This window comes from Mustela erminea, chromosome 1, assembly GCF_009829155.1.
Source record: "Mustela erminea isolate mMusErm1 chromosome 1, mMusErm1.Pri, whole genome shotgun sequence".
Classification (NCBI taxonomy): domain Eukaryota; kingdom Metazoa; phylum Chordata; class Mammalia; order Carnivora; family Mustelidae; genus Mustela; species Mustela erminea.
In genome coordinates, this window is record NC_045614.1 from 144,940,546 (window position 1) to 144,967,064 (window position 26,519).

Sequence of the window (26,519 nt, forward strand, 5' to 3'; positions counted from 1 at the left end):
AGAGAGCAGTCCAGGAGGCCCTCTGGAGCTTCCATGCCTTCTAAACAAACATTTTTTTTAATGTATTTCATACATTGGATTTCCACATATGACTGTTTATACAAAATGAAAACTACTGGTTTAAAACACAGTTATATAATGACAACATGTCATTCCATGTGAATGTGCTATAATTGATTTAATGGAATTTCTATTGTTGGAAATTCTTTTTTACCATTATAAACTCTGCAATACTCTTGTAATTAAACCTTATAGACACACCCCTAGTTTTTTAAGTTCACAGAAGTGAGTAGCAGTATTATAACTGTGGCAAGAAATAGGAGATCCAGTATTTGACAGACCCAGGTTTATGTTATTAGTACTAACACATACTAACAGTATGATTTTGAGACAAAATAATTACTTCATCTGTGAAAGCAGATTATTTAGGATTTAAAAAGACAACTCTGGAATAAATAAAAAAGTACGTATAAGGACTTAACAGCTGTAGAATATAGGAAGAAGACAATTTGGGTGGTGCTGCCAAAAGACAAAAGAGGAAATAGTAAAGGAGAACTACAGTTAGTGGAGGTGAGTACAATTTGGGAATTTTTTTCACTTAATGTTTGTGAAATACTCTGGTGAACATGTAAACAGATAGTGATAAACAGAAGTCAGGAGTTCTAACCAAACCATAAAGAGATTTAGGAATCATCAGCAAATGGGTGATAGATAACTAAAGTGATCTTAATGGATCTTTTAATCAAAAATTAAAAAGAGAAGAGGGTTAAAGAAAAGTGAAGAATATCTAAATTTAAGGGCCCAGAGAAAGATTAATTTCACAGAAGTCAAGAAAGAAAAGAATTTTGACATCAATGTGGGGGGAAGGCAGGCAGACCAAGAAGTAGCAAAAAATCTAAAATCTTCAGAGTCTGTCCAACCTAAACAATTTTATTCCTGAGTAGTCCAACAGGTATCCTTGATCTGATCAACTCACAACTTCTAAGAATGCACCCTGCTATCACCAGCTATCTTCATTGATGTTATCCAGAAATTTAAAATACACCCCACTATCTTCAAGGAAAACTTAGGAGAAAACTAAGACTTCTATGCTATCTTGTGCAAAATTTTACTTGTAAATATGCACCATTTCTGTAAAAAAAAATCCATGGTTATTAACACATATTCTCAAAAAAAAAAAAAAAAATCACACACACACAAACAAAATCACACAAATCTCCAAGAAGTCTTCCAGAGAGAAAGGTTAATAAGCTTAAATTCTTCAATGCTTTCTCGTAGCACTTAAATTACTGGGTTAAGATATAAACTCTCAAATTGTATTATTAAGCAACATTTATTATAAAAAGGACTTCCTAATTTATGAAAAGTATGACAAGTGGAAAAACTATAAGTTAATTATAAAAGTTTGTCACCAAAACAAAAACATTTCCTGAAACATTCTTGAAATAAGTGTGACCCTCAAAGAAAGCTGGAAGCTATTCATGGACTATTACCAAAAAAAATGGTTCCTTTCCTCCAGGAGACTTTCCTGTGCTGCTTTGATATATACCCACATATGCTTGTCTGTCACCATCCTGTATACTTAGTTGAGTATAAAAGCTGCACCTGGATGAATGTAAGGTTCTCAGTGAAGATATATGTTGATATGCTACATCCCCAGTCCATATTCTTCTACAAAGCTAGTGGGACCTGGTGTCAGGTTATGCCCAATCATTTACTGGAAGTGTTAAGGTCAACCAGAACCTCTCACTGTTCACGCAGAGTGGGTATTATACCTTTCTTTCCCATTAAAATTCTCATCAGCCTCTGGTTTTTGAATTAACTACTACAGCCTCTATAACAGAATTCAATAAAGTATTGTTTGTTGTGAATTTATTACCCCCAAATAGAACACAATTTTAATGAGGACATTTCTTTAGAACCATGTTTAGAAAGAGCATACAGAAAAGCCTTCTAATAAAATTGAAACCACCACCTTGGCCCCTCTGGCCAACCAAGTAGTCTAAGTTTTAGGAAGCACCTTTAGCCTGGGTGATTAAACCTTTCTTGGTATATCTATAGATCATGCATAGGGAACTAAACCCTTTTATAGAACCTGCCCCCACTACGCCACCCCCCACCCAGGCACCAGTATATAACCTCCAGGTACCACAATGTCTGTAGCTGCACACAATCAAGAAGTGTTATAGTCCACTGTACTCCCCTTTTACTGATTAATTGCCCTAAAGTTCCTTTAAAAATCTTTGGGCCAGGCAGAAACCTCAGAGTTGGTTTTTGGACAAGAGTCAGCCTTCCCAAGGCTGTGGACACACTCCCCAAGTGGTGGGTGTCCTGAACAAAGCTCATTCTTTTTCTCCCCATCCTCAACCTTTTTTTTTTTTTTTTTTTTAAGATTTTATTTAGTTATTTGAGAGAGAGTAAGAGAGCGTGAATGGTAGAGAAGGATAGAGGGAAAGGGAGAAGCAGACTCCCCGCTCAGTGGGGAGCCAGACGCGGGGCTGGATCCCAGGACCCTGGGTTCACGACTGGAGCCGAAGGCAGACTCTTAACCAAAGAGCCACCCAGGCACCCCTTTTTCCAAGCTTTTAATTTAAATTCCAGCTAGTGGAGTGCCTGAGTGGCTCTGTTGGTTAAGTAGACACTTAAGTAGACACTCCTGATTTCAGCTCAAATCATGACCTTAAGGTCCTAAGATAGAGGCCCACATCAGGCCTCCATGCTCAACACCAAGTCAGTCTGCTTATCCCTCTCCCACCCTCCCCACCCCAGCTTTCATAAGCTCACTCACTCGCTCGCTCTTTCTCTCTGAAATAAATATTTCAAAAAACTTAAATTCCAGCTAGTTAACATACAGTGCAATGTAAGTTTTAGGTACAGAAGTGATTCATCACTTAACATACAACACCCAGTGTTCATCACAATCATACTCCTTTCCAATCAAAACTTGTCTCTTAAGTATTGGTTTTTCAAGCAACAAGCAGCTGAACTTGGGTTTTTTGGTAACAAAATCTTGCTAGTTACAAATACCTACCTCTTTTCTCCCATCCCACCCTCTCTCGCCCTTTCCCTAGCTTTCCCCGCTCTCTTTCTTCTCTCTCTTTCTCGATAATTATCAAAAATAGAACATGACTCCATATTCATTATAAGTATTCTTATAATCAGAATAAGGCTGAATTTCTTCAAAGGAAGTATATAGTAGAGAATATGCTGGAAATTCTTGGGAACTACCAAGCAAATTCCTTAGAGGTAGAGCCATCACCACAATCTCTGATCATATCTAATTATGCCTACTGCTTGACATGTCATGTCAACAAGCACATGACTTGTCATGGCGCTATTTAATTTGGTTTGCTAGAATCAAGGATTTTTGCATCAATATTCATAAGAAATACTGGTCTGTAGTTTTCTTGCAGTACCTTTGTCTGGCTTTGGATTCAGAATAATGCTGGTCTTATATAATGAGCTAGGGAGTATCTCCTCTTCAACTTTCTGGAAGAGTTTAAGAAGGATTGGTATATATTTTTTTTTAAATATTTGATAGACTTCACCAGTGAAGCCATCTGGTCCTGAGCTTTTCTTGCTTGGGAGGTTATTAATATTGATTTGATCTCCTTACTAGTCGTATAATATATTCAGATTTTCTATTTATGACTCAGTCTTGATATGCAGTGTGTTCCATGTCAACTAGGTTATCTAATTTTACTGCTTTACAGTTGTTCATAGTATTCTTTGATAATCCTTTTCATTTCTGTAAAATTGGTAATAATGTTTCAGCTTTCATGTGTGATTTTAGTTGAGCCTTCCTTTATTCCTTAAATCTAGCTAAAGGTTTATTAATTTTGTTGATGTTTTCAGAGAATCAACCCTTGATTGTTACTTTTCTCTTAGCCTTGTTTTACAAAACCTGAGCACCCTGGCTGGCACGTGTTCTTGTTGTTATTATCTGTTGTTGTTGTTGTTATTATTATCTGTTATTATTATATTCTATATGATGATGATCATCATCATCATCATCTGTATGGCCGAACAGAGCAAAGATGCCAGTTACTCCTCTAATACTCGTCTGGTATTTGCAAAATTTAAAATTTAAAAATTAAAAATGTCCCCAAGCATCACAGTAAATCTTAACCTCACATTTAAATCTGTGACAATACTATACAACTCATCTACACAAAATTACAAAATTAAACGTTCATTTTACAAATGGAAATGCATTTAATAAGTGGCTAAGGGCAATAACTTACAAGAAATTCCCTTCCCAAACAACTTTTTATTCTGAAGATGACTCACATTCAACTAGTTCAATGCCAAATAATATAATCAAACAGCTAATCATCTCCATAGGAAAACCTCTGAATAAGCTCATACTCTAATGTTTTCAAGTTACTTTCCTGAGCATGACCACACTCCAAAAATGGACCAAAATACTCTGTTGCTAAAATAATGGTAACCTTTCCTAATTTGCCAAATATTTAATGGATAGTAATTTCAATATGCTTTTTCTTCATAAATGTATTTTATATTATAAAACGCATCAAAAAGAACATGCACTATTTAGCAAGTGCTAACAAAAAAAATAAGTGAACAGCTAGTTAACTACTCTAGTGTAAAATATGTAATAGCCAAATCACATTTCATAAAATAGATTTTTTTTAACAAATGTGTTAATGGTCATGTACATATATTGTATATATATGGTACTATAATGTTTCCTCTAAAATACTATAATCGCTTGTTGTATGAATTGAGAACATCAATAACTTCAAAGTGTTCCCTTAAAAGCATCATGACTTCCAAGAGTTTTAACAACTGGGAACTACTAATATAAATTAAATTTCCATAAAGGATGGCTTTTTAAAAATGGTTGAGAGGCTGTCTGGTTGAGAGGCTGTCATGAACAAAAGTGTTATGAAAGAAAAAACAACAAGGCTTAATAAGTTTTTAAGCAAAAATAGATGCCTTATAGTTCTTTGCAAAGAAAACCATAGGTTGCTCATCTAATATCTCTAATGTGAAGCCATCCAAACTCAAAGCAAGCCTCATCTAAGATTTTTAACCATTACCATCAACCAAAGCAAAATTTTTTCAGGTTCCGGGACAATGCTTTACAATTTGATTTTTCCAACAAATGACACAAAATGAACAAATTCTTAATTTCAAAAGGTTAGTAAATAGCAAAACATCAATTCTTTCCAACCTCAGGGCCTCATATGTTTAGTATGTAGTCACATTGGCTTTTTTCCCCAGAGAAACAATACTTTACTCTCTACCTCAAAATATCAACTATAATAGAATCAAGGATATTTCTACTGTTAAGTAACAGAATTGATGTCCTGTCCTTCCACAACATATACCCTTAGTCTTATGCAGAAATAAACAATGAGTTCTCCTTTTTTATATGAAACATTATTGAGCATTAGGCATTAAAAATAGAATAAATTGTGGTATGTACATATAATTCTCTACACCAGTGAAAATGAACAACAGCTATATAACACAGATGAATTTCACAACAATAACCCAGAACCAAAGAAGCCACAAGGAATGCTAACATAATTCCAATCATATGAAGTTCTTTAAAAGACAATGGAGATGAGATTATGCAGAGATTCACATTTAAGAAGTAAAAACAAAGAAAAATGAGGAAGTTATCATAAAAATAAGACAATGCGTACCTCAAGGGTAAGAAAGAGGAGTGTGATCAGGGAAAGGGTGCTTCTAGTATGCCACCAATATTCCTGTAATCAACCTGGGCAGTGTGAGATGGGAATTGCATTATCATTATTCCTTAAAACCACACATAAACGTCTAATGTACTGTTTCTATAATTCTAGCCATTTTTTTTTAAAGATTTTATTTACTTATTTGACAGAGATCACAAGTAGGCAGAGAGGCAGGCAGAGAGAGAGAGGGAAGCAGGCTCCCTGCCAAGCAGAGAGCCCAATTTGGGGCTGGATCCCAGGACCCTGAGACCATAACCCTAGCCAAAGGCAGAGGCTTAACCTCTGAACAAATAAGCAACTGTTAATATCCAGACTCATATTCAATCACAGTTACAGCTTCTCCTTCAGTGGACAGAAGATGGTATCTGGTAATGTAGATTACTCATATTATTAACATGTACTCCAGCTGCTTATCATCAAGGAAGTTTGGAAAATATGCTTTAATCCAGAATAGCACTTATCACTGGGCCCTGCGATAACAATTTTAAACAACATCCCCCATTGAATCCTTATATCAAGCCAAATTTGGAAAACACTGTTCTCATATATTGGCAAGTAGCATACCAAGTCATTATTCATAAACTTCAAGTCAAAGAGATATGGAGTAGAGAGAGCGAATTAGAGGTAGAAAAAAAAGAGAAATAGGAATACGAACAAAAATACACTTCATAATTCTCTCAAATACCACCGTTGTCACCATTGTCATAGGTTGCCAACCCAGCCATAAGCCACCCAGCAAACAAGAAAAAGACAATAGACAATGAAATTGCTTTCATGGATATCAGAGTCTTAGGAACCATTTAAGAAAACACAGCAGAAGTTGTTTTCTAGGTCATCAAAAATATCATGCTCAGTATATACTTCAAAGTATCAATCTTCTGAACCAAAATGTTTTTTTAGGATGCTTCACACAAAAGTCACACCATCACTACAAACAGATCAGTAGAGAACTTAATTTTAAGCCAGGTACTCTGCTGAGTATCTGACAGGACTGTTTTCTCATCAAAAACCTCAGGAAAAACCTTACCAAGTAAAACGAAAAACAAATTAAAATGTATAGGAAAGTATCAATTTGTGCTATCATTCCAGTTTCCCTATTTTAGGGACTCAATATCTATATGTACTAGAGACTGACTGAATAAATGAACCAATTTCCATACCCATTATCTCACCCCCTTACCCTCCCTAATTTATGTAGAATTTCTGAACAAAACGCTGAGCATGCCCAATGACCCAGTAAGCATGAAATCTGGCCTACTATGTTAATTGTGGAGAAGCATGGGACACCAGATCAAGTTAAACCATTCCTCCTGATAACTGTTTCTTTAAAATATCTCCCTGGGGCACCTGGATGGCTCAGTCGGTTGAGTGTCCAACTCTTGGTATCAGCTCAGGTCTTGATCTCAGAGCCACAAGTTCAAGCCCCACTTTGGGCTCCATGCTGGATGTGAGACCAATTTAAAAGAAACAAAATGAAAATAAAATACCACCCCAGAGCTCTATTCCTGCCCTTCTTTTCTGTATACCACATTCTTCCTCAGCAAACGCCTGCAACCTGCCTCTGTACTCACCATGCCTTACTTCTTAGTCCCCTCTATGGTTTGTTTGTTTTTTTTACTTCTCAGTAATATTTGTTACTTTCTATCATACTACAGTTTCCTTAAATGTTATGTTTATGGTTTAATATCCATCTTTGCTGTAACACTGTAAATTCCTCCAAAACAGGAATTTTAATTTACAAATGTATCACAAGTATCTAAACAGTACACGGCATGTATTATGTGTTTAATATTCATAAAATGAATGCACACATGACCCCTCAGTATTGTGTTCTACAGAGCCTCTGAATGTGGCCACCCCCTAATCATGGTTTAAAAAAAAAAATTAAAACCTTAACCCTAAAAGTATTTTATGTGTACATTTTAAAAAAATGAGTAAATATTATAAAACAATTCGTTAATGCATATAAGCTCTGAGTGGTGGAACTCTATATGGTTTTTATTTTCTTTATATTTATAAATCTGCATGTTTTAAAACTAAAATAATCAAGACTTTTCTAAAAGTCTATTTATATAATTTATACCAAACAAAAGCCTAAAAGAAAATACATAGAAATCTTAACGAAAATCCATTCCACTTGTTCAAGTTTTCTAAGTGTGCATTACTTTTATACTAAAAAAAGTTAACAAGAAAGCAATAAGGTCTTACACTTCACAAGTCTATTCATGATTTAAAAATGAAATGATTTCGGGGCACCTGGGTGGCTCAGTGGGTTAAAGCCTCTGCCTTTAGCTCAGGTCATGGGTCCCAGGGTCCTGGGATCCAGCCCCACATCGGGCTCTCTGCTCGGCAGGGGGCCTGCTTCTCTTCCTCTCTCTCTGCCTGCCTCTCTGCCTACTTGTGATCTCTCTGTCAAATAAAAAAATAAAATATTTTAAAAAATGAAATGATTTCTTGTGAAGTGAAATGTACAATCAAAAAGGTGTGAAGCAAGGACATATCTTAAGCCGAGAGTTAAATTCTCTGTCGTTTCCTCTCTGTAAAGCGTTCAAAATGTTCCTTCCCACGCTATAGTCCTTTCAGATATTATTGCCATGAAGTTCAAAAGTAGCAGCCATTTGGGCACCAAGGAATGTATATGAGTTAACAATAAATCACTATGAACCAGAGTAACAGCTTAACTCCGATGCCATGGATTACTAGCACCCCACTTCCACTGCCAAGGAGCTCAGCACTGTGCTCACAACCAAAAACATGACCAAACCAATACCAAAACTTCAGATTTTTAGGTCTAGCTCCTGGAACCCTCCAGGGATCAATTTTCTATCAGCAGGGGTTCAATTACGAGACAAACTATAAAGTAAATTAAACGTTTGACAGAAGTAATTAGTAAACGTTGACGGAGTAACTATAAAGATGTTGACAAGGGGTGGCAAGGAGAAGGAGAGAAAGATTCTACATTTTAAGTATGTACAGTTTATGTCAATTACAAGTCAATAGTTTTTTAATTTTTTAAAATGAATGTAATTATTAACTATGATGGAAAATATTTTTCCCTTTTTTCCCCCTCCCCTTTTTCTCCCCTTCTTTTTTTCCCTTGGCCCCCTCTCCAAGGCCAGGGTTTCTCATTGGAGAAGGTATGGTTGCAGCACACGAGAGAGAATTTCACCAGAGTTGGTCCAATGTTGCCAGGCAAGTAGGAACAAGGCTTTGGAGTGCAGGCAAGCTGAGGCTGGTAGGCAGGTGTGCAGAGGTACTTAGGACGCTGCCGTAGGCACAAAGCCTGGAATGCACAGTATCCATGTCAAGAGAACTTCAAGAAACAATTCCCTGAGGTAAAGACAAGCCAAGAATGGTGGTCGCATGTACAGAGGTAGTCAAGGAACTGAAGGCATGAGGCCTGAGATGCAGGACATCCACTTCAGAAGGGCCATGGCAAAGTAGTTACCAGGACTAAACTGAGGCTGCAAGATCACGGAGAGCCTCTGTATTTTGGGCACATGGCTAAGGCAATCAATCACCAGACGTCCTCAACCATGTGCACTGCTGATGGACCATGCAACAAGAGCAAGAAAAGGAAAACACAGGTAACAGGAACAAGGAAGGAAAAAAGTCCCTTTCTCTAGTTAAGTTCCCTCTAGCACTCTGTCCCCTCCAGAGTCTGATAAAGCTTAACATCCTGCTCTTTGTAAATGAGAACCACTCAGAGTCCAGTCCTTTATTGTGGAGCAGGTATTGATGGGGGAGTTTGAAGCAGAAAGAAAATAAATTGGTAACTAACATGGTTAACTTTCTGTTCAAGACAGTATTTAAATAAGGCAGTGTTTCTCTCACTTAACAGGAGAAAAAGGAAAATAAATATATGACCATTAACATGTTATTAAGGCACAGAATCTGAAAGAACAACTACAGTCTCTCTGAATTACCTATTTTTTTTTTTAAAGATTTTTTATTTATTTGACAGAGAGAGATCACAAGTAGGCAGAGAGGCAGGCAGAGAGAGGGAGAGGAGGAAGCAGGCTCCCTGCTGAGCAGAGAGCCCGATGCGGGGCTCGATCCCAGGACTGTGGGATCATGACCTGAGCCGAAGGCAGCAGCTTAACCCACTGAGCCACCCAGGCGCCCTGAATTACCTATTTTTAAAAGCCACACAAATTTCATGTTTTATTCTAGACTATTATCCATGTATGTTTTAAAATAGAAGTGTTTTCAATTATACAATTGATTGTTAAGTTTATCAGCTTCTAGAGGCTGCCCACATTTTCTGACTTATGGTCCCCTTTCTCCACCTAGAAAGCCAGCAATGGCAGAGGATACCTTTCACATCACATTATCCTAAACTCCTCTTCTGCTTCCTTCTAAATACCATACCTGGATAATCCAGGATAATCTTCCTACCCCAAAATCCTTAACCATATCTGCAAGTTCCTTTTATCACATAAGAGAATATATTCACAGGTTCTAGGTATTAGGATGTGGACATCTTTAGGGTCACTGTTCTGTCTATCACAGTAAGTATTCCATTCTCAAACTTTCAAGTTACAGCATTACGGAATCATGGGTTACTATTTGTTCAATGGGTTATAAACTGTTAGAGTAATTATTTTGATGCCTAATTGTCCCCAACCTGGCTCAAACTGGCTTTTAAGTCTTTCTGATAGGTCTCCATCATTCTTGAGCCCCTCCTTGTTTTCTGACTAGATTTTCCAGTCTCATCTTATAATTTTCTGCCTCTGCCCTAAAACCAGCGATTTATTTCTTCAAGGTAAATATCCTTGTATGTAAGAATCTTACACTGAAGTTTTTGGTGGATACAGAGCATCAGGTCAACAACTTACTCTCAAATGATTAAAAAAAACCCTCCATATTATTCTTACAACTTTTCTGGAACCTTGGGATTACTTCAAAATAAAAAATATATATTACTTTATGTAAGGACCTATTTAGAAACTGTCCCTGCTCCCCTTCCCCCAGGGGATTTACTTGGAGACAAGTCCCTGAAACCAGCTTCAGGTAACAAAGTCCAGACACAAAGGTGGGTCAGGCCAGGTGGAGACATGGATCAGTGAGGGGGATGCATACTGTCTCCCTGGTTACCAAGGAGTATGGGCCCCGCCCTTTGGGAGACTTTTTGGTGCCAATCCCAATCAAGGTGTAATAGGCTGGTTCAAATGTCTACTAGGGTAAACTGTAACTCAATTGGTCACCTAGCATCACTGTGGAGTTTCCTGTGTGTGTTACAATCTCATTGGCCACCTGTGCGTGGCCAGGCCTGACTGCAGGGCCTTTGCCCTTAAAAGCTAGTCTGTGAAACAGAGAAGTGTCGCCCTCTCTTGTAAGAGGTGCAGCCCCGAATGTTCGGTTAGATTCTTGATGCTTGGCGCTAAATAAAGCTTTGCTTGACCTTCGCTTTGTATCAGTCTCGCTCCTTTAATCACGGACCCATTATTGGGGCATAACACTTTATTTTAATCATGCCTTCCAAGGTTCAAAATAAATTATTTGAGGCTTGTCTAAATATTAGTACAGAGGATTGAAAATTTACCAGCTATAAAAATCACTTTGGGAGCACCTAGGTGGCATAGTTGGTTGAGTGACCGACTCTTGGTTTCAGCTCAGGTCGTGATCTCAGGGTCATGAGATCGAACCCCGTGTCAGGCTTAGTGTTCAGTCTGTTTGGGATTCTCTCACTCTTCCTCTGCCCCTCCCACTCCTTCTCAGCTCATTCTCTCTTCCTAAAAATAAGTAAGGAAATCTTTCTTTTTTTTTTTAAATCACTGTGGTTTCTCTCAGAAACCCTGACAAATTGAATTTAACTTAAAGTATAACTGCAAAGACTTATAAAGAGAGTTGTAACATAGGAATCGAGGTTCTAATCCTGGTTCCATTGTTCACTGACTTAAGTTAATACCCTTGTAATTAGCCTCTATTCTTTACACATTATTCATCACATTACCATCTAATAAAATGTTTGGGTTTTTTTCCTAATGCTAAAAACAACGCTCACTGGAAAGTGTAAAAAAAATATTGAGGGGAGCGTGGGTGTCTCAGTCAACCAAGTATCAGACTCTTGATCTCAGCTCAGGTCTTGATCTTGGGTGGTGAGTTCAAGCCCTATGTTGAATAGAGGGGAGACAAGAGAAGACAAGGATTGATTACCATAATGTTAATATTCACAGGTAACATTAGTGTTTGTCCTCGTGTGTCGCAGTTAGTTCTCATGTTCCTTTTAATATATCCTTGATCTTCCAACCACACGTTTAGCTCTTCCTCCTTACTGCCACCCAGTTAATCCACAATGACCCTCATACAACATACAAGGTACAAAAGCCAACGACCTTATGATATACTTCATAACCAGTTGCCAGAATTTCTTAAAATCTAATCCCTTATTTTATACCATTCACTTTATTCACAATGGTTCTGCTTCTCTGACCCAACCATGAGTGACAGTATTTTTTCCACACGTATTTTTAATCATTTGTATCATGTTATATTATGACTTATATGCTTTTTGAGCTGAAAGTTATATCAAACATTTCTCCTTTGTAATAAAATTTCTCACAATATGCTAATTGTTTATTATTCCACTTATATAGCTCAATCATGAATTTGCCTAACCATTCCCCAACTCTTAATATTAAGATTAATCCAACTACTGCAATTATAAATAAATCTATGATAAACATAAATATCTTCACACATTTCTGATTATTTTCTTAGGACAAATTCCTAGATGTGGAATCACTATACCAAAGAAACATTTAAGACTTAATACATATTGCCTAACTGCCTTCTAGAAATAATGTTCTATTTACACTTCTAAATCAGTGTGCATTTCATTGCACTGATTATCCTTTCCTCATCTTAGTTGATGTTAGGTAAAGTTATAGAACACAAATAGCTAATGTTTATTGAATGATTACATTTTTGGCTAAGTTTTTAGCCATTTTTTAAAATCCTCACAATATTATAATGGATAGAGGTTGATTTTACTATCTTTCCATAAAGAAATAGACTTAGATCAGTAACATAAAGTCCTTATAACAGTGCCTAACATAGAGCAAGCGCCTTGTATTTGCTCTTATTTTTAAGTAACTTGCTCAATGACACCTCTTATGTAGTAGAGCTAATAAATACAAGTCTGTGTCATGAAATCCCAGCCTTTCCAGATGATCTGATTATTGTATTGTAATTACTTGTGAAGTTGAAAATATGTCTATTCATAAAATTTTAAGGCTAAATATTTGAAAACTTTCAAGAAAAACTGAGAAAAGTAAACTGAGAAAAGTAAACTGAGAAAAGTAAACTTATATACTCACATCAGCTTCCATTCCAATCTTATTTTTATTACTCATGGATCTCTAAACCAAATTCAGTGATAAGTCTGGTTTATCCCTAAGGCTTTCTCTGTAACATCACAACTAAGTCCCCTCCAAAAGCTTAAAGAAAATAAAATGTTCTATCTTCTATTATAATGGCCATGTGTAACAGAATACCAGGAATTCACTAGCAGAATTAGAAAATCATTCAACACTATGCTGGAAGGAGATCCCAAACAATTCATATGTAGCATAAACTCACATCAGAAAAATAAAAATTCTTTTATGTTCTACTTTTTTTTAAATTTTTTAATATATCTTATCTATATGATCTAGTTCATATAGGTAAAAAAGAAAGTAAATGACTATTAAAAGCAATGAACATTACACACAAAAAAATCAGCTGTGTTTCTACACAGCCCCAAAGAACAATCCAAAAATGAAATTAAGAAACCAGTCCATTTAGAAAGATACCCAAAAGAAGAAAATAGCCAGGAGTAAATTTAATCAAGGAGGTGAAAGACTTATACACTGAAAACTATAAAACATTGCTGAACAAAATCAACAACTTAAATAAATAGAAAAATATGCCACGTATTAGGAAGACTAAGTATTGTTAAGATGGCAATACTGCTGAAAGCAATTCACAGATCAAAGACATTCCCTGTCAAAATTCCAATAGCCTTTTATGCAGAAATGGAAGTTAACTCAGATTCATATGGTATTACAAGAAGTCCCAAATAGTCATAACACTTTTGGTAAGTGTTTTGAGAACAAAGCTAAAGGACTCACATTTCCTGATTTTAAAATCTTACCATAAAACTACAATAACTAAAATAGTGTGGAATGGGCTTAAGGATAGACATAAAGACTGAAGAAACAGGAAGTAAGGTCCAGATATAAACTCCTACATCTATGCCCACTTGAATTTTGACAAAGGTGCTATGACCACTCAATGGGAAAATAATAGTCCCTTCAAGTGGTACTGGACAACTGGATATTCACATTCAAAACAATGAAGTTGTACCCCAAACTCAAAATAAATATAAAAATTAACTCAAAATGGTTCAATGACCTAAATATAAGAGATAAAATGACAGAACTCCTATAAGCAAGTTTTCATGACCTCAGGTTCAGCCATGGAATCTTAGTTAGGGCATAAAAAGCAAGAGAAATGAAAATAAATTGGGCTTCATCAAAATTAAAAACTTTTATGCATCAAAGGACATTATCAAGAAGTGAAATGATGGGGTACCTGGGTGGCTCAGTGAGTTAAGACACTGCCTTCGGCTCAGGTCATGATCCTAGAGTCCTGGGATGAGCCCAGCATCGCACTCTCTGCTCAGCAGGGAGCCTGCTCCCCCCACCCTCTGCCTGCCTCTCTGCCCACCTGTGATCTTTGTCTATCAAATAAATAAATTAAATTAAAAAAAAAATAAGTGACAACTCATAGACTAGGAAAAAATGCTTTAAATAGTGTATCTTTTAAGAATCTAGATCTGGAAAGCATTTACAACTCAATAATAAAAAGACAAACCCAATTAAAAAATGGTCAAAAAACTTAAACAGACATTTCTCCAGAGAAGATAATATCCAAAGGGCCAACAAGCACATAAAAAGATGCTCAATCTCATTAGTCATTAGGGAAATGCAAATCAAAACCACAATGAGATATCACTTCATCCCACAAGGATGTCAATAACATTAATTTTTAAATGGATAAGAACAAATGTTGGTAGCAATGTAGAAAAATTGGAACGTTCATACACTGCCAGTGGGTTTGAAGAATAGTTCAGCCACTATGGAAAACAGTTTGGTGAGTCCTCAAAAAAGCTAAACATAGGATGACCCAACAATTCCACTTCTGACATATACCCAAAAGAAATGAAAACCGATTCTCAATACAAATCCTTATATATGAATGTTCACAGCAATAATATTCATAATAGCCAAGGAGCAGAAAAGAACTCAAGTGTCCAACAACAGATGAACAGATAAAGCATAGTGTATATATACAATAACAATGACTTAGATGTAAAAAGGATACACATATGACAAGGTTGATGCAGCAACAGGGCAGAACCTTGAAAACAGTATGCCAGACACAAAGGTCACACATGGTATGATTTCATTTCTATGAAATTTCTATAACAAATAGGAGTCATCCAGTAAATCCAGAGAAATAGAAAGCCTATCAGTGGCCACCAGGCGGTAGGGGCAGCAGGGAATGGGGAATTACTGCTTAATGGGTATAGCACTTCAACTTGGAGTGATAAAAATGTTTTGGAAATAGACAGAAGTGGTAATTGCACAACACTGTGAATGTATGAAATGCCACTTAATTATTTACTTTAAAATGGTTAATTTCAGGTTATATGAATTTCACCTCAAAAAATTTTAAGGCATTATTATTTATAGTAAGTGTTGGATGATTACAAGCAGTTCTTTTTTGAAAGTCGAACATGTAAATTACAAGCACAGTAACTAGGCCAATAAAGTATCTTTCAACATTTTATGAGTTTTTTTCTTTATAGATTTTATTTATTTGTCAGAGAAGAAGAGAGAGAGCACAAGCAGGAAGAGCAGCAGAAGGAGAAGAAGGATCCCTGCTGAGCAAAAAGCATGATGCCAGACTCAATCTCAGGACCCTGGGATCATGACCTGAACTGAAGCTAGATGCTTAACTGACTGAGATACCCAGGCATCCCTATGAGGTGTTTTATATCTAAGCAAAGTAAAAATTCAAGTCCTACTTACTCTCTCTCATTACTTGATTTAGAAATATTCACCTATCACAAGGTGGTATTTCTCCCTGGAAGTCCATTCCCTCCTTAAAGTGTAACTACAGTCACATTCAGTCAAACTTTAACAAATTTCTAGCCCTTTAAGAAATGATTCTAAATCAAATTCTTAGAGCTGACCAGAAGTTCTCTTACTTCAATACGAACAGTATCCCAAAATTTCAGTTGCTTTTTTTCTAATTTATATTAATGTGGCTATGAACATATAAATGTTCTAATATCCAAATATTACATAGTTACAGATACCCTAAAAGCACTGGCCCTCAGATTTTACTGAAGACTAAAAGAGTTAAAAGACTAACTTCCTCAAGTAAGACTCTATCACTGAAATAACGTATCCTCCTTGTGTATCACATTGAGGGTATGTGCTATGGGAATTGCTGTAAATTGTGTAAGACTGATGAATCACAGACCAGTACCCCTGAAACAAATATGTTAATTAAAAAAAAAAAAAAAAGAGGAATGTAAAGGTAGATATGCAAATGCCTAACCAGGTTACTTCCTGCATAAAATTCATTAACAGATTAAGTAACTTTCAGAATAAAATTCAAAACTAAATTGCAGCTTAGCAGAGAAAGTTTTTCATAAACAGACTCCAGCTTTGTCCCTTGCCATTCATTGCTCCTCAGTCCTTCTCTAACCATATAAATTTCTTCTCATAGACCCTCATTTTGTAAGTGCCTTCTCTACGTCACCACAAGGTAACAAAACTAATTGTTCATCACTCCCATTATCTTTAAACTCCTTGAAGTTAGGGATTATACCTTTCCTGATTTACATACTTAGCACCTGGCAAGAAATCAAAGGCTGTTATAAAATTCAAGTATGAAAGTATGAATAACTATTAAGAACCATTATTAGAGTCTAAAATATTGTGGCTTATTTTTCTTACATAATAGCAAAAAGGGAAACTAATTAGGCCACATTTTGCTTTATTTCTTAAAATTATAATGCAGTCATATTAGTAACATAACTAGATAACATTAAATTTGTAGACCCCTTTTTTTAAAATATCTACTTCATTAAGTATATATTTAGTCTGATTATTATACAGTGGAAGCACAGGATCAGCTCTATTTTATCTTCATTAGTAAAATGAAACATTACAGCAATAAATATTTTATAAGTCTTAAAAGTAAATTTTTTCTTTAACTAAAAAATTCCAACATCATTTTATAAATGAGGAAATGAACAGAAAGTTATAGTTATGTATAGTCAACCAGCTAATTAGTCGGCAAGTTTGGTACCCCCAGATTCCATTAATGTTGATGCTTACAACTGCAATATAATCTTATTTCCATTTCAACCTCCTAGGCAAGCAAGGCAGTGCTATTCACAGCATACTTCTCTTTCCCAATCGTCACTCTAGTGAGTACTTGCGTCCTTAATACTTGCTACATTTAGCTGATTCCTTTAAGATCTGGCCCCTACCTTTACACAATTCCATCTCCCTACCATAAACATTTAATGAATACCTGTAATTGTGTATTAAATAGATCTAAGCCATTCCATTGAGACAAAGGGGAAATGGGGAGACACACGAGTAAGAATAACAGTCCCTTCTTTCAAAGTGCTCTACAGTATTAGTTACAATCTGGTATAATACTCTTATTTAAAATTATGCTTTGAGGTACCTGTGTAGCTCAGTTGGTTAAAGCCCCACTTTTGATTTTGGCTCAGGTGATGATCTTGGGATCATGAGATCAAGCCCTGCCCCGGGGCACTGCGCTCAGCATGGAGTCAGCTTGTCCCTGTCCCACTAGTCCTCTCCCCTCTCAGGCTCTCTCTAAAATAAAAAAAAAAAAGTCTTTCAAAAAATTATGATTTTATAAATAAATAGTATAAGAAAGACCTAATTACATTCTATTATTAAAATAGACCTTATTTGTCCCACTAGAAGATAAGGTCCATGAGGGCAAAGATTGCTTCTCTTTTCAAACACTAAGTGTGAGCATTGCTAGGTTTCCAAAGTTTTTCCTTCTACGACTATCCCAGGACACAAAATTTCACAGGGAAAACAGTGGGTACATCACTATCCAGCAAGAAATCTGCATTTCTGAGGACCTTCAGGAGTTACATCACTCCTATGAAACTGACCACAGAAGGGGGATTGCCTTAGATCACCTCCTCACAATGGGCTTTTCCCTTTTTATGGAGTACACAAAACTCCCAGCTCCCACTGTACATTTCCAAACAACCAAAAAACTCCTCAGCACTGAAACTAAAATCCCTATCATAAATTCTCCTTCTAACTTCCCTTCCCCAGAACCTGTTCTTCATCATAATCTCCTTATTTCATAAATAACATCTCTATTCTCCCCCCAAATTTGTCTTAGGCCCATACTCGGGTCAGTTCCCAATGCTGATGTCAACATCTTCCAAATCTATACCATTCCTTACAATCCCACCATCATCACTTCTTGCCTCAACTACTATAATTAAACTCCATGGTATTCCTACCTCCAGGCTTAAACTCCTTCACTCCACTTCTGCTTCAGATTCTTATCTATAAAGAGGGCTTCTTTTCAACTTAGAATCATATATAAAATCCTTATCATGGCATTTAAGATTTCCATACTCTATATCAATCTACCTTTACCAGCCTTTTCCTTAAACATACAACTTTGGCAAATCTTCTCTGCTTTCCTATTGCTAATCTCTGTGCTTGGGTAGCATCCTTATGAAGAACTATCTTTCTTCTCCCACCCTCCTCCAACTGCTAATAACCTTTCAAATGAGCATATCCTCAACATAAAAGAAAAAAGGCTGAGGTATGTATGAGTTATTGAACATATTCTGTCCAGTCCTTTACAAATTGTCTTAATCCCCACAAAAACATAATGGCTTAATACTGTATCTTTGAAGAAGGAACTGAGGAAACAGAGGGCCAGTGGAACTTAGCCAAGATCATCTAAACAAGCAAGAATCCAAAATAAGCCCATAGCATTGTTTGTTTGGGTTTTTTCTTTTATATTTTATTTAGGAAGGGAGAGGGGAAGGGAGGAACAGAGGAAGGAAGAATTTTTTTTTTAAGATTTTATTTACTTGACAGAGACCTCAAGTTGGGGGAGAGGCAGGCAGGGAGAGAGAGGAGGAAGCAGGCTCCCCTCGGAGCCCAATGCAGGGATCGATCCCAGGACCCTGGGATCATGACCCGAGCCGAAGGCAGAGGCTTTAACCCACTGAGCTACCCAGGTGTCCCGGGGGAAGAATCTTAAGCAGGCTCCACATGGAGCGCAATCTCACAGCCTTGATATCATAACCTGAGCTGAAATCAAAAGACTTTTTTAAAAGATTTTATTTAGTTAGTTGTCAGAGAAAGAGAATGAACAGGGGGAACAGCAGGCAGAGGGAGAAGCAGACTCCCTGCCAGGTAAGGACCCTGAGATCATGAGCCAAGCCGAAAGCAAATGCTTAACAGACAGCTACCCAGGTGTTCCAAGGGTCAGATGCTTAACCAACTGAGCCAACCCAGGTGCCCCAGCATTCCTTTTTTTTTTTTTTTTTTTTTTTTTTTAAATAAAACATGGCACAAAATGGACACGCTTTTTTGTCCATGGATGCCTAGGTTCAAATTCCAGTTACTCCACTAAAAATCTGTGTGAACGCCTATGTATTTGTAAGGTCTTCGTTTCTTCTTCTATAAGGAGATAACTGTACTACTTATCATTATACGACATAGTGTAAAGCCCCTAGAATTATATTTGGCCCATAGTGAAAAAACTCAGTGTTAGCTATTACTGCTGTTGTTGTTATTTATATGTTATAATCTGTAAACTGACAATACTAATTATATGTCCTCATTGTTTCCAAATCAACTTTTAGGTAAAAGCTTTGTAAAGTTTAACAATGTGGTTTAGATATAGTCGCAAGTATTTGCAGAATACACTAGTTTTTAAACAATTATTAAACCATTCTTTATTAAAAGAAATTCACTTGACTATTAGTTCTGTTTCCTCTTTTGAGAAAACAATACTTACTAGCTTTCTTCCCTTCTTAAGGTCATATGAAACTACCATATGCAATGCCATATGGTAGTAATATGTCAAATGATACAAAGTACTCTTTTGACTCAAATCATTTGCCTTCTGCTAAACATTATTAACTCCCAGGTTTTAAAATGTCCAAAATGACACTTTTTATTTCAACATCAAACATTCTTACGTCACAGCAACATGAAGTATACCAGCATCTCTGACCATGCCACTTCATTTTATACATCTTAATGGCAAGAACTAGAAAACATAAAATGCTTTAACTAAAAAATATAAACTAATCATGCCCTTATCCTGCCTTAACTTTGTTAAAGTTAGTGCCTGACAAACTTTTGAAAAATATATCAAAAGAAGGATGTTGAATTCTAGTAACAGCTGAGGCCCCTCTCAAAATACTTGAGAAAAATAAGCTTTAAACAAGGAGAGGTAAGAACTTACTCCAAACCCTTCAGTATTAAACCTCACAAGCCAAAAATTATGTCCACATGATTTACTATTATACATGGAGAAAGCATGCTAGCTGGCTTCAAATAAAGACAAGGTAAAATATATATATTAATAAAACAGTTGTCATTTCTGACACTGAAATATTCAGGCCTCCACCCAATCATTTCAAAAACAAAACAACAACAAAAAAAAGAAAACAAAAACTTTGAGGCTTAACTACATGAAAGACATTTTACTTCAAATAATTCCTAACATTCTTCCCTTATTCACAAGTAACGTCACAGAATTAAGTGGCAGAGCTGAAGGCGGGACCCAACAAAATCTGGGATCCACTGTTTTGCCATAATCCACAATAATATGGTATACATTCACAGCTTCCTTTTCATATACAGATTTTTTATTTTTTTTAAAGATTTTATGTATTTATTTGACAGAGAGATCACAAGTAGGCAGAAAGACAGACGTAGTGGGGGAGAGGAGAAAGCAGGCTCCCTGCTGAGCAGAGAGCATGAATCTATCCCAGGAATCTATCCCAGGACCCTGGGATCATGACCTGAGCTGAAGGCAGAGGCTTAACCCACTGAGCCACCCAGGTGCCCCATATACAGATTTTTTTTAAACTGAAACAAAACCTTCATAAAATATTTAGTCTTACTCCATAGGATGTCCTCTTATTTTTTTTTTCTTTCTAATGTTAATGTCAATGCACTAAATGGATTCCAAAATCCATTAAACCCTCATGGAGTCCAAACTACAGCACTGCACTACCTTTTTACCTTCTGTTTAAAATTCTTTTTCACTGCTACAAGTCCAATTTTGTCTCCCTTCAATGGAACTCATCTCCTCAATTAATTAAAAACAGTCCTTAAACTTAAAGATCAAACCCCTGAAAGCCCATCCTTAAATCTTGAATTGATCTGCTTCTCTAGCACAACCCTTTGGAGGCACATCCATCTTACTTATTTATATTGTATCAAAAACTGCAGATGTTCTCCTTGGAGAACAACAGATCATTGTTGAAAGGAATGCGTTCGTTTTCACTGTTCCTGCTGCATCACTGAGGAACATTTAACATTCAGGCAAGTTTGGGGCAAAAGAAATGGACCTGAGCAGCTGCCCACGGTGCTGAAAAGGAGGATGGAACAGTAATTTTGGAAATGTACTACTGCCAGGTTAAGACAAAAAATAAAGGAATTCACCAAAACTAGCAGAAAACACTCAGTGGCTGCAACTAAAGTTGCCTGAGTGCTTCTGGGATCGCTTGGCTTCAGTGTCTGCCCACTCCTTCACTGGGACAGAGTTCTTCCATCAGTGCGGGTCAACTCCGTTAAGTGTCCTGGCAGAGCAGCTGCCTTTGAGAGGAGAGGGAATGGAATATGTCCCTAGTAGAGTCAGGTCCCACCTTCAACCTGAGCTTCCAGCGGGGGAAGGAAGATTATAAAGAAAGGAGGTGACTGCCCTCCTTTTTTCAAAGGCTACACAGTCCCCCGCAACTTAAGTCAAGTGATTTTGCCCCGGGACTTGGCGGCAGGTACTTGACCAGAAAAGCCCTCCCAACATCTTCCCAGCGTCCTGCCACCGCAGAATGGGAAGGTGAGAAGCAAAACAGATAATCCAACTTTAGTGACATACAAACTCAAAGGGCGGGGGTGGGGGAGAACGGGAAGCGGCCCTCCGAGGACAGAGAGTTTTTTGTTTTTTAATCTTTTGCAAAAAGCCTTATTTCCTCCGCACCCAGCCTGGGGAGGAGCAGCAAAAAGCTCTCCCGGCAGCGGGGCTGCCACAGAGGGCCGGCGAGGGGGTGTGTTCTCCCCGCCAGGCCTTGAGAGGGACAATCCCCTGCCCCGCTACCGAGAGTCCAGAGAGGCGCTTACCTGGAAGCCCGACCCGGCAATCCCAATAGGCTCGCCCACCGCGTCGCTGCGGGAGAAGTCCCTACCCCGACTTCATGACTGAATATCCGCACCGACCCCCGCAGCCGGAATCGGAGCAGGGACGACAACACCGAGGCTAGACGGAAGTCCCGCCCCAAACGCCTCATTGGCCGGCACCAGAAGACAAAGAAAAGCCATTGGCCCACAGACCTGTTTGCTAAGGCCCCTTCCCACTCTAACCCAGCGTCTCGCTCCTTGCCCCAGCTGGCAGGGAAAAAAGCCCAGTTCGTGGAGTCGCGTTCTTGGCCGCGTGATCCGTCTTCCCGTGAAGGGAAGAGATGGGTAGGGCGGGCTTCTGCAGCGCCGCTGAAGGATCCGCTTTTTGTCAGGGGAACGAGCAGGCTGGCCGAGGGGACTGGCTGTGGAAGCCTACCCCCTACCATTTGCTCCCAGGAGTGGAGGCCGTGGGGTCTGGAGGGGACCGTACCGAGCGAACAGGGCCGGCCGCCTTGGTCCACTCTGGCTTTGGGACTAGACAGCCCGAGACCCAGCTGGCGGGCTGCCCCTGGGCGGGGCTGGCTCTGGCACCTACGAATCTCTTCCCTGCACCACACTCACCCGACCGGCTGTAGGGGCGAGAATGAAACCTCATCCCCTCTACACGGTGCGCAGGCTGAAGTCCGGAGGTTGGGACCGAGACCCACCAACGCCTTAAATAGAGTCCGGGTCGCTTTAAAGATGCCAGCAGCCCGAAGGCTGAAAGCGAGTACCCAGACGCCCGGCTCGGAGCCGTGCTGACGTCAGCACTCTGGGCCTGACACGCGCCATCCCTGGGACTCAGCAAAAGTCAAACCGTGTGATTAAGCCCTAGGTCAGCCTTTTAAAACCCTAGCCTCCTTTTGGCGAGCCAAAGAAACCCGCCCCCTACTGCCCTTCTGATTAACCTGCGTACCAGGTATTCCAGTCTTAAACCAAACTACTTTGAAACTTAAATGGCCTAGACTGGAACAACAGCACTGATTAACCAGTTGCCAACTAGCCACTTAAAAGAGGCAATGTGGCTTAGTGTGAAGATTGCAAAAGTCCTGAATTAGAATGCCAGGAAACCTAGATTCTGGTCCTGCTTCTGCTTCAAAATGAGGTGCCTTTAAAAGTCCATTCACGTTCTTTGACCTTATGTTTTAAATAACGGAGGTACTAGAGAGGATCATCACATATAAACACCTGTAGAACACCACTGATGTAACTTGTAACCCTGATTGCTCTGGGGATACCTGAGTGGCTAGGACGCAGAAATGGGAGGAAAACTGTCCCTATTGTGTATGCTTTTATATCCTCTGAATTTTGAATATCGTGAATATTATGTACTCAGATAAAACTTAAACACACACACAAAAATCAATAAAGGCTATCAGAGTTACTTTGCTCTCTTATGTACCTTACGACTATATATACTATGTATTCTCAGATTTTCATCAGTTGTGAAAACATTAATACTTAATACAACACCTGCCTTTAAGAAAGTCATAGTAAATCAGAATTAGGAGGGAGGGGGAGAAAGGAGCAAACAAAATCAGAGTTGGAAATATTACATAAAGGCTAGTGTAATTAATGTAAACATAGTTACAATATCTCTATAAGGATTTCCTTAAATTACCTCAAATGGGTTTTATGTTAAATCAGATTTGTTGAATGACATCAAAAAAAGCAAATACTAATAATGTCCATATTCTACACGTTTAAAATAAGGGGGAAAACAGCTTTGTTTATTCCTCAAATAAAAGTACCTTGAGTGCAGAACATTTTTTAAGATTAATTAATTTATTTGAGAGAGAGAGAGCAAGTGCCCACATGAGTGGGGGAGGGGTAGAGGAAGAGTGAATCCTCAAGCAGACTCCCTGCTGTGCTCAGAGCCCCATTCAGGACTCCATCGCAGAGTGGGAATCCAATATGAGCTGAAATCAAGAGTCGGGGGTCAAGGGACCGAGCCACCCAGGTGGAACATTTTATTCTGACTTTATTCTTCTCTTCAGATGACAAAAGGTATAATCCTCTCGGTTATGAACAAGGTAATGTGCTATTTGTACTGGATTCATGAAGAATTGTGGTACACCCTGCAGAAGCAGTTATTCTCCCCACTGTGATGAATGAAGACAAACTGGAAGAAAATAGACTGGGAAAATGTACCAATTGTTTTTAAGTATGTTAAACAGTAAGATTGATAGATATCTTAATAGTAGTTTTCAAGAATATGAAGGGTTAACATGGCACATGATACTAATAGTCGCTAATTATCTCCTTATAAAAACAAATAAAAGAAAATGAGCTTTTAGGACTTTGTGTCTAACAGGTTTTATTTTACATTTATTTACATTACATTATTTTATTTTACAGCCTCCTAAAAGTATAAACAGAAAGCATATGAAATTGTAGCATCTCCTACCTCCAAAATACTATAAGACACCAACAACAACTCCAACAACTAAAAAGACAGAATATCAAATAACTCGTTGTCTAAAATGGCCTAGAAGTCATTCTCCATAAGAAGTGACAAGAATGCAGGTGGTGTTTTAAGCGCTGAGATCAACTAGAGACATTAAAATTACCCTAAACATTATTATATTTAGAATCAGAAAAAAATGATAATTTTAGAATCAGATAAAAACTTTCTTTCATTTTGAAAAGAAAATAAAAGTATTACTGTGATAAAAGAAGGAACAGAGTCCATAAAAATTCCATAGGTATTCATATATGTTGGAGTAGGCACATTTGAAAAAGTACCAAAAAGAACTAAAAACTGTTTTAGGGAGTTTGGGTCCAAAGATTAGAAAAGACTCTCAATTCCTTACCAAGTTCTAAACTAATGAATAAGTTCATCTTGTAAGATAGTAAGTAAAAAGTTTAAAACACAAAAGGACACGTATCAGAAAGGTTTTTTTCAACAAAGCTTATTTGTTTTCAAGGGAATTGAAAAGGATCAGACCAAAAAAAAAAAAAAAAAGCTGACTCAGGTTAAATGCCTTAAAAAATTATTTTGTCATTGTTTCCTTTGAGATGAGTTGCCTCCCTTTCTTTATCTAAGATGAATGACAGGGATGCCTGGGTGGCTCAGTTGGTTAAGCACCTGCTTTTGGATGAGGTTATGATCCCAGGGTCCTGCAATGCATCCCACATTGGGCTCCTTGCTCAGTGGGGAGCCTGCTTCTCCCTCTGTCTGTCGCATCCCCTGCTTGTGCACTTGTGCTTTCTCTCTGACAAATAAATAAAACCTTTAAAAAAAAAAAGATGAATAACATACAATTTGAATTTTTCCTTTCTTATTTGGGACACTGAGAAGCAATCTTCCTCTATTTGTTAACAAAGTTATTACTAAATAAGCAAGCAAAAATGTATGTAACATAATGCTATATAAAGATGTAAGAACTCAGTAGTGTGAATTAAGGCAGTTGTTTTGGGAAAGAATTTGGCATTATCTGGAAAGGCTGAAAAAGAACATTTTCTATGACACAGCAATTCCAGCCCAGGAACTATACCCTAAAGAAACAAAATAAATTCACATCTAGGTATTATAGTGAAATTTAGAGAAGATCAAAGAAAAACAAAGGTTCTGAAATTTTTAAAAAGTATACAGGGGCACCTGGGTGACTCACTGGGTTAAGTCTCTGCCTTCGGCTCAGGTCATGACCTCGGGGGTCCTGGGATGGAGCCCCACACCGGGCTCTCTGCTCAGCAGGGAGCCTGGTTCCCTCTCTCTCTGCCTGCTTCTCTGCTTACTTGTGATCTCTGTCAAATAAATAAATAAAAATCTTTTAAAAAAAAAGTATACAAAGGAATGGCAGCTGACTTTCTCAGTAGCAACAAAAGAAACCAGAAGTCAATGAAACAATATCTTCAAATACTGAAGTAAAATAATTACAGTTGTCAACCTAGAATCGTCTGCTGAGTTAAACTAGCATTTACCTTTTTTTTTTCAAGATTTTATTTATTTGTTTGCAGAGAAAGAGAGATCACAAGTAGGCAGAGAGGCAGGCAGAGAGAGAAGGGGAAGCAGACTCACCACTGAGCAGGGACCCCCCCCCCGCAACAGGACTCGAACCCAGGACTCCAGATCACAACCTGAGCTGAAGGCAGACACTTAACTGACTGAGCCAGCCAGGCGCCCCAAAAAATGAAATTTTAGATACTAAAATGAGTGAGTGGGAAAATAGCAGTCAGGAGAAATCTGCCTAGTATCCCTCAACTATGATGTCATATAAACTAGTGCTTCAGAAACATTATTATGCATAGGAACACCTGGGAGTCTGCTGCAAGGCAGATTCTGATTCAGTAGATCTCTCGTGGAGCCTGAGATTCTAAA

The 26,519-nt window shown here is 37.8% G+C and overlaps 1 protein-coding gene across 3 annotated transcripts in view; it reads right to left on the reverse strand.

The window, feature by feature from the left end:
* The window catches only part of RNF13 (ring finger protein 13), a 148,764-nt gene extending 125,829 nt beyond the window's left edge, over nucleotides 1-22,935 (reverse strand). The window contains exon 1 of one of the 3 annotated variants that reach the window (XM_032345690.1): nucleotides 22,781-22,935. The gene's annotated coding sequence lies outside the window, so the exon portion shown is untranslated. Of the gene's footprint in view, nucleotides 1-11,268; nucleotides 11,391-22,162; nucleotides 22,321-22,780 lie in introns of those variants that run through there. The other 2 variants (XM_032345685.1, XM_032345694.1) reach the window with 2 other exon arrangements.
* Between the last annotated feature and the right edge of the window lie 3,584 nt (nucleotides 22,936-26,519).